The sequence below is a fragment of the Megalobrama amblycephala genome, linkage group LG3 (assembly GCF_018812025.1).
Source record: "Megalobrama amblycephala isolate DHTTF-2021 linkage group LG3, ASM1881202v1, whole genome shotgun sequence".
Lineage (NCBI taxonomy): Eukaryota > Metazoa > Chordata > Actinopteri > Cypriniformes > Xenocyprididae > Megalobrama > Megalobrama amblycephala.
The window spans coordinates 24,290,184-24,299,814 of record NC_063046.1 but is presented as its reverse complement, the minus strand read 5'-3'; the positions used below and the strand labels follow the sequence as shown (position 1 = coordinate 24,299,814).

General features: G+C 40.0%; 1 long non-coding RNA gene and 1 other non-coding gene across 2 annotated transcripts; one reads left to right on the top strand and one right to left on the bottom strand.

Moving 5' to 3' along the window:
• Positions 1 to 2,108: 2,108 nt before the first annotated feature.
• Positions 2,109 to 5,160, bottom strand: LOC125264894. The gene is made up of 2 exons (XR_007184154.1): positions 4,883 to 5,160; positions 2,109 to 2,308 (listed from the first exon to the last, which is right to left on the bottom strand). It is a non-coding gene; the product is annotated as an uncharacterized LOC125264894 (long non-coding RNA).
• A 4,048-nt stretch (positions 5,161 to 9,208) lies between these two features.
• LOC125265971 lies at positions 9,209 to 9,418 on the top strand. The gene has a single exon (XR_007184398.1). It is a non-coding gene; the product is annotated as a small nucleolar RNA U3 (small nucleolar RNA).
• Positions 9,419 to 9,631: the final 213 nt, after the last annotated feature.

Sequence of the window (9,631 nt, the reverse complement as noted above, 5' to 3'; positions counted from 1 at the left end):
AAGGCTTCAGTGACGGGGAAAAAGGGAGACTTTTCCCCCATACGCAGTACGAGTGAAGTATCGAAAGGGAACTCATTGACCATCATGTTAAAACAGCCAAGTTTACAGCAGAAAAAACATGTTTACAGTCCGGTTCAGACTGTGATTTTGGTCTATACTGCTAATTTTGCCCTTCATGACAACTCTGAGGGGGGTGAATTTTTAAATTATACTAAGCCTTAAAGTTCTGCATAATTACCCAGCTAACACACGACGTAACAGTTACGTAATGTATTCATACTTTTTGGTAATTTTATGACTTACTAACTGACAACGTAACTACGACGTCGCACGCCAGTAATTTCATTACCTTCAGATTACCATCTCACAACGTCGTCAGTACGATCTCCTACCGTTATAAGATTACCAAGAACGTTCCAGATACGTACTGTATTCGTAATATATTGGTAATTCCATTAACTTACTAGTAACGTAACTACAACGTTGTATGCCTGTAATATTATTACCATTAAATTACCATATCACAACGTCGTCAGTACGATCTCCTAACGTTATAAGAAAACCAAGGACGTTCCAGATACGTACTCTATTCGTAAAATAATGGTCATTCCATGACTGACTGGCAACGTAACAGCAACGTCATGTGTTTGTAATTTCATTACCATCATTTACACGTTCTTTATATGTTATTATTACCAGAGTTTGCTATTTAAAAAGTGTAATTAAACGTCAGACACAAGACTGAAATTTCCCTGAAGAAAAAAATGGTTTCTTTTCACCAAGTCAGAATATGGATGACTGCTTTTTATATATATAATGACGTGACATACAGCGCTATGTCGACAAGTGAGTGAAGTTAATTTTTCTGAGAGAAGAATTTATTTTTCCGAGGTGACAACGAATAAATGGCTTTTATAAAAATGTATAAAATAAACTTTGGAAAGACGCTAAACCTTTTTTAATAATACTGCGTGTACTTGCTTGAATGCTTTTATTTTATGCTGCTGTAGGCTATATGTTTTTATTTATAGTTTGGGTGTATTTTATTATTTTTATTTGGATTTTTGTTCATGTTCTGTGTGTTTTCCAAAATAAATGAATTGAATTCATTTTGAGCTCTGCATTCATCGTTCACAGCTGTTGGAATAGCCTTTAAATTAGTCTGGGCAAATGAGGACATAAATTAGGTTAAATTACTGTCACCCATAGAAAAATAAATATAAAAATTACCAACTGATTACCAACACACAACTATTGATACACAACGGCGACGTCGCAGTTACTAACTGGCAACGTCACAAAGTTACGTTGTGGCGCGTATAGGCACCTTTCACTTTTCCGGCTGCCACGACGAAACTTTGGTCACCAGATTACGTTGCAATTACGTAACAGTTACGTAATTTTGTTAGCTGTGTAAGGGCGTGGTCACTTGAGTGACAGGTGTATTGCCACTGCTGTCTGTCAGCCGTCATGTTACCTCAGCAGCTAATCTCAGCCATATTTGTGCTTTTGTTCTGGATTATTTTATACAATATATGGCTTGCTGCATTATACTCGAGACAGATGTCCGTCTGTGTACATGTGCTTGCGTTGCGTTGTTGGATCGTCGTGGCATTGGCTAAAAATTTTGTTCCTGAGATTTACTACAATAACAATACCAGGAGGATATAAAACTAGTGTTGTCACGATACCAAAATTTGGACTTCGATACGATACCCAACTTAAATATCACGATACCGTTACTTAAACGATACTATGGCAAAAACCTAAAACAGCAGAAAAAGTAAATAAATAACATATGACAGAACTTCTTTCTTCACCAGTGTGCAGGCTGATAATTCTGGATTTGAGCTTCATTGCCATGAAGTTAGAGTTAGATTTAATATAATTTTTAATGTTTATTATTTTCATGCTCAATAAAATGGTGAATTATTAGCTGTTATACTTTTTTTTTTATACATTTAGGTGTTTTTGACAGTAAGATTATTGTAAAAATTATATTACTGTAAATAATTAGAGCAATGTTATTAAAGCATAAATTGGTTTAAAATAACTGTATATACCTGTGGTAAAAGAACAAAGTTCATAGGGAAGGAAGACGACAAGGGTCGGCTTTGACTGCTGACTGAGTCTTTTATTGAGCTTCAATAACATAAAGAACAGTGCACACGCACAACAGAGACAAAACTTTAAATCAGGCTTCACTCCAGAAATTCCTCTCCAGGATCCAGTGTCTCAGTCAGCAGTCCCTCTCTCTCTCCCACACTCCTACTTCTCATGGCGTTTTATCCTGTCTCCACGCCAATCACTGTAATCAAAGACAGGTGTTCATTATTTGTGTTTAACCCGCTCATTCACCACGCGTCTCCTGACGCTCTCCCCCGCCACGTACCCCCACCGCCCGACTCAGGCCGGGGAGCCATCCGGCCTGCAGCCCCACCCCCCCATTTCTGGAGAGGAAATCGGCCACAGCCATCTGAACACCCGGCCTGTGGATCACCTTGAATTTAAAAGGCTGTAAAGCTAGATACCAACGGGTGATCCGCGCGTTGGTATCCTTCATGCGGTGGAGCCACTGTAGAGGAGCGTGGTCCGAACAGAGGGTGAATTCCCGTCCCAGAAGATAATAGCGGAGGGTGAGGACGGCCCAGCTGATGGCTAAACACTCTTTCTCCACGGTGCTGTACTTAGCCTCTCTCTTAGAGAGCTTACGGCTGATGTACAGCACCGGCTGTTCCTCCCCCTCTATCTCCTGGGACAGGACAGCACCCAGCCCCCTGTCCGACGCGTCAGTCTGCAACACAAAAGGGAGAGAAAAGTCAGGAGAATGAAGCAATGGCCCGCCACAGAGAGCAGCCTTCACCTGGGTAAAGGCCTGCTGGCACGGCTCCGTCCACTGGACCGTATCTGGTGCCTCCTTTTTAGTCAGATAAGTCAAAGAACTGGTGAGGTCCGAATAATTAGGTACAAACCTTCTATAATATCCCGCCAGCCCAAGGAACTGTCTAACCTCCTTTTTGGTCTTGGGGCGCGGACAGGTCACAATTGCTGCCATCTTATCAATTTGGGGACGCACCTGTCCATGTCCCAAGTGGAAGCCCAGATACCTTACTTCCACGCGCCCAATTGCACACTTCTTCGGGTTGGCCGTGAGCCCGGCCCCCCTCAGCGATCTCAGGACGGCCCTTAAATGCTGCATATGCCGCTGCCAGTCATTACTGAAGATAATAATATCATCCAGATAAGCAGCAGCATATGCACCATGAGCATGAGGCCGCAAACTTTAATCCATGAGACGCTGAAAGGTAGCGGTGCCCCGAACAGCCCGAACGGAAGAGTAACAAATTGGTGTAATCCAAACGGCGTCGTGAAAGCTGTCTTTTCTTTGGATAATGGTGACAAGGGGATCTGCCGATATCCCTTCGTTAAGTCCAATGTCGAGCCGTACCGAGCCGGTCAAGCAGTTCATCCACCCGTGGCATTGGATACGCGTCGAATTTCGACACAGCGTTCACCTTGCAGTAATCCACACAGAACCGTACTGAGCCATCCGTTTTGGGAACCAAAACTATCGGGCTCGCCCAGTTACTGCTGGATTCTTCTATTACTCCCATTTCAAGCATTGCTCCTAATTCTTCCTGAACTACTTTTTTCTTGTGTTCAGGCAATCTATATGGCCAGCTGCGAACCACCACACCCGGCTCGGTCTCGATGTGGTGCTGAATGAGGTTTGTACGGCCCGGTAGGGGAGAAAACACGTCAGCAAACTCTGCTTGTAATTTAGTCAAATCAGTGAGCTGTGAGGGCGAGAGGTGATCTCCACCTGGGGCCAGCGCAAAGGATTGTTTTTTTTATATTCGCCTCTGGCCCGCGATCATCCTCTCCGCTAATCACCGTCGCCAGCATCACTGGTTCTGCCTCATTCCATTTTTTAAATTTGACGTGTTCCCCTCCTATCAGATCGTATTACCTCATAATCGAGCTCACCAATCTGCCGTGTGACCTCAAACGGTCCTTGCCACTTTGCAAGTAATTTAGAGCTTGAAGTGGGGAGCAATACAAGCACTTTATCTCCCGGTGCAAATTTTCGTAAATTAGTCCCCCTGTCATACAGCTGACTTTGTCTGTCCTGGGCTTGTAACAAATTTTCCATGGATAGCTGCCCCAAAGTGTGGAGTTTTGTTCTCAAGTCCAGCACATACTGAATTTCATTTTTTGATTGAGAAGAGCCCGGTTTCACAGACAGGCTTATAGACCAGGATTAGTCTTTAGTTCATTTAGAGCATTTAGCTTTTATAAATGTGCCTTAGAAAAAAGAAGAAGGAAAAAAAAAAAATTACTGGTGTGCATCTTGAGTCAAAACAATGGCACTGACCTATTTTAAGATCTGTCAGTTTAAGTTGTTTTCAGTTAAAACAGCTCTAACATGGATTTTAGTCTGGAACTGAGCTTAAGCCTCGTCTTTGAAACCGGCGACCTCCATGAAGCCGGATTAGCTGGATAGCCAGGTAAATTTCAGATTAGTTTGCCCAAACCTGGACTTTAGGTACCATGAAAGTGACTTGGCCTTTAGCTGTGTTCATCACCATAGTAACTTATGCTTCATGGCTAACCTGCTCCGGGGCAGGTTTTGTTCTGGGTAAGAGATCTCAAACTGAAATTGGACAATCAGATGTGAGCAAAGTGACACTGGCTGCGTTCCACTCCACTTTTAGACACGCACTCGCAAAGTTCCTTAAGCACTTCCCCTCGGGGGGATCCCTGCCGTCATTTTGAAGTGCGATCCACTTCGTGAATACAATAACAATAAACAACTAGAATGGCACAAACACAGACAGGAGTGAAAACAAAATTGCAATGGTACTACTAAGGCCTCTTGTACCTTTCACTTTGTCCTGGAGCTTCTCTTAGAATGTTCTTGTCCCTCTCTCTTTTACCTGCAACATACGTCACACAACCATTTAACAGTCATTAAAATGTTATACTCTATTCAGTTACTGTGTCGTTCTATGGAAATATAACTTCATAATATATAACGTACATTTTACTATGATACAGCAAATGTAATCAATAGACAATTAACTGAATAGCACAATGTAACTGTGGTACCACATCATACAGCTCAGTAATAACAGGGTAATACTATGGTAATATCTACACTATTACTTAGGAAATTACACGGAAATAACGGAAATTGCATGTCATTTCCTAGGTAATAATGTAGAAATTACCATGGTATCACCCTGTTATTACCATGCTGTAATATGAAGTGAATTATCATTAATTTACAAAGTGCAACCTCAAAAACAGTGCTACATAGGTGTGATAAAATAAGGTTTGTAACTTACAACTCAAAGAGCCAAACAATGGGTTTGTTTTAAGATAATTTTATTCGCTGTTTGTTTCTCGCATGTGTCCAATGGAAGGTGCACATTCCATTGTGACCCATGTTTGTCCATCTTAGCCTTTTGGCCTGTAAAACAAGAAAAAGGTGAATGAATTAATGACTTGTTTGTTAATGAAAGTTTTTTTGTCTTACCTTCTTCCTGGAGCTTCCTAAGAGGAGGGGCCCGCAAACAGGAAGCCAGATTTATACCGTCCCAGAGGAGGAGTTCAAGAATTAAGCATGTTTTAAAGGAAATTACATTGTTTGCATGTCTTTTTAGATTCTCATTGGTTTTCATAGGGAAAATAGAGTTTGATAAAGATGATGTGAATGTTTGTATTTCAATGCTGATGTTAAACATGTTTTTATAAACAAATGATGTAAATTGTAATTGAAATGGCCTTGACATTGGTCTGTTTGAATTTGAGGGGAGGAGCCTTAAGTTTAAAAAGGGTAATTGTTTGGACAAAAGGAGAGAGGAACTGAGTGTGACTGTTGGGCCAGTAGCCAACTTACTTTATGTTTCCTATGTAAATATTATTTTGTTTAGTTTTTTTTTCTCTATTTTTGTTTTGTTATTATTGTTTTGGAATATTGGTGATTGGAACCCAGTTGCACTGTCTGGAATATGTCCCCACAAGGAAATTAAATTCATCTTTAAGAACTTTCAGAGTTTTCCATCATTTTCTTGCTGCCTGCCTTACCACTGTCAACGGCCACCTTACAACAATAGGCCTAGGTAAAAGAGGGAAAAAATTCAAAAAATTTGTTGAATGAAATTTGTCGCATAAAAACTCTATTTCTATTTCTCTCTGTCTATTTATTTAAATAATGTGCATTTGTTAAATACATGTTATATACAATAAAGGTAATAAAAAAGAACAATGCCATTCATTTGTAAGGCCGTGTGACAGGACTGTCAGGCCCTGTCACAGGAATGTGACGGGACTGATGTGACAGGGCCTGACGGTTGGCCATTTTAAACTGCCATTACTCAGGTTGCTAGCATGCTAGCATACAAACTGTTAACATGCAAGCAAGGAATTTCAGTAACCTTTTTAGACATGTTTTGGATTTAAAACATTTTCATTTTTCTGGGATGTTTTACCATGACAGGGCCTGACCCTTTAGCTCGTCCTCCTCAAAAAAACAAAAAAACAAAAACAAACAAAAAAACATATAAAAACAAGCTTAAAACCATAAAATTCAATGATAGAACTCACCCTTGAGCAGTGTCAGTGTCACAGAGACGAACTCCGTGATTCCCTCCTCTGGCCATCAGAGGGCACCCTCACCCGAATACTAAGACACTCACATATCTCCACACACACACTACATTTCCCATCTGCCCCGTACCTTGGCACTAAACACCACACCCAGCCGCCACGCATTACCTGGACTATATAAGCTGCTCTCAACCTCACAGTCATCGTGAGGTCTTGTACTACTACGGTTTGCATTTCTGAGTGGTCTTTATTGTGATTGTCTGCCTGTTATTGACCCAGTCTGTTACCCGTTTACGAGTCTCTGCTGCCTGTCCTTTGGGCTATTTGCTTTGTATTGGACTTGTGATTGATATCTGCCTGCCCTGATCTACTGCCTGTTCTACGACCACGATTCTGTCTATTCCCTGCTGTACCTGTTTGCCACTGTTTGACCCTTGCCTGTTTGACCACGAGTACTGTTTAATAAAGCCTGCTTATGGATCCTACTTATAATTTTTTTTATAAATAACTAAATAACTAATTTTAGTGTAACAAAACTATGTAAGCTGTAGCTCCAATTTGGCTGAGGACAAGGACAAAAACAGGATTTGTAATTTTCAAAGTGTTTTTAATAAAGAAAAAATATCTGAGAACCTAATGAATGACATATTCCTTTACAGAACAACTCACAGAAATCAACTATTTGACACCCGTGGCTTAGGACACGATCCGTTCCACCTACACGATCTGTTCTACGCATGCGTAGTAGACTCTTTAGAAAATGCACATGCGCAAATGATAATTCTGTTTTGCGACGACCTGCACAATCCGTTCTGTGTGTGTGAGTGTGAGAGAGAGAGTGCGTGTGAGGGAGTGTGTGTGTGTGTGTGTGTGTGTGTGTGTGTGGGAGAGGGAGGGAGAGAGAGAGAGAGAGAGAGAGAGAGAGAGAGAGAGAGTCTTAAATAAAACTTGTGTGCACACATGCTTCTTTCAAGTTTCCATTGTCAGTTTGAAATACTCTATAACGTTTCCCCACACTTGTTTGTAGTTCTTTCTTTATGTAAGTGCAGTCTTGGCAGAAATGCATATTATATTCCTTAGTGTCTTCTGTAAACAACATTGAAGGGGTTATTTTCCTCATTTAGATTATATAGATATATATTAGCCTATATAGACCCATACTAATACAAAATTACTTAACTTAAAAGTTAACTATTAGCAGCTTTTAATAAAAAAAACGACACAAACCGTCTTTGACAATACTACTGACCTCAGACCAAAACACGGCAAGTTAAGTTAGTTAAGCCTTATACCAGCAATGAATCGCAAAGGAGAGTATAGAGGAAACTGATCATGTATGTTCATGTAACGACTCACAACTCCTTTATTATTTTGGATTGGCAACCACGTAAACACATCGTAATGCATAGCCTAAGCTACATTTAAAAGCATCAAAATAGACCCGCTGTTAAATGTTAAACAATACAACTAACGTTACACAAATATGCCGCAAGTTATGCCGCCTTGCCGTCAAGTGTTTCATTAGTAGGTACCGATAGTGTAGGAAAACGTGACGTTTTCTACTACGTAATTACGCGCATGCGTGAAACGGATCGTGCAGGTGGAACGGATCGTGTACCGACAGGACATTCCAATTCAGCCCATTGCACGAGTTCCGCCAGTAGTGGGCACTCGTGCAACGTAAGCAATGACGTACATCCGAGTCAATGAGACTGAGGGAAGTTAGCGAGTAAAGGGCATAAAAAACGAACTGGAACGCAGCCACTGACATATCCAACGCAATAAAGTCACTCACCCAGTTTCTCTTCCTCTTAATTAAAGGTCACTATAGAGTAAAAACAAATATTTAACGATGAAATGGTATGGCTTTAATGATAATTAGAATTGTTTTATGATTTATATAATTATGAGTATTATTAATCCATTATACACAAGCAATTTTAGTTTAACAGTTATTATTAAGCATATAAATAAGCTGTAGAATCAATAGATAACTCTTTTAAAATGACTACATGTGACATTACATGTCTCTGTTGCTATTTAAGATCGGTGTACTTTGTTCATGGAAAGAGATTTATAAAAATGCTTAATAAAATGATCATAATTTCATGTAAACTAACTTTACAAGTTTCACTTGCACTGATAGAGCCAGATCATTTATTTTATTTGTCCTCTTTCATGGACAAGCATTTACTTTAATGTAAATACTTTAAATTCTTCATTTTCTTCAATCTCTTAACCTTCATGTGATGATGGCATGTGATTGGCTGTTTGCCACTGATGTCACACATATGTGCACGCGCTCTACAAACTCAGTCAGGATCAAAGCCTGAGTTGACAGAGAAAGTTGAAGATTCAACAAAGCCAAATTGGAGTGGTTTGGTTTTGTCAACTTGAAACTATAACTTTGAGATTGTTCAGCTACCATCATGGTACGGGCCCCGGGGGCGCGCTTTAACGTGTCTTTATATTTATATTGTTTGGCGCATTGTTTTAATAATCGTTTTAAAGACATCGCTGTGACTTCATCGTTCACTACCATCGTTGAGCTTCATCGTGTCGTTGAAGGGATGCCCGTTGAGCGTTGAGTTCCATCAAAACTATACTTTCAGGGATCATTTCTAAAGTTTTTGACTAGGAAATGCACTATGATTGTGTAGAGTCTCCTAATCCACGATGATGAGCGATAATGTACTCCTCTGAGCGTGAATCGGATAGCCATCTGTAATTTTATCACGGATTACTATCATTGATGACCGTTCATTGAATCTGTAAGAATCTATGAGGAGTGCATGATCTGAGTGGTTATTGATTTAAACGAAAAAACAGAAATAAAGCAGATATAAGCTTATTGATAGAATAAAATTAACTATTCTAAGTTACATTGTAGGACATATCATTGATGAATTAAAATAAAAACAATCTGAATAATCAGTGTTTTGCTTCAAAACCAGTATTTGAAACAGAATGCCGTAACAAAGTCTAAAAATCACGTAACTTTGCAAATTCGACACAAGGT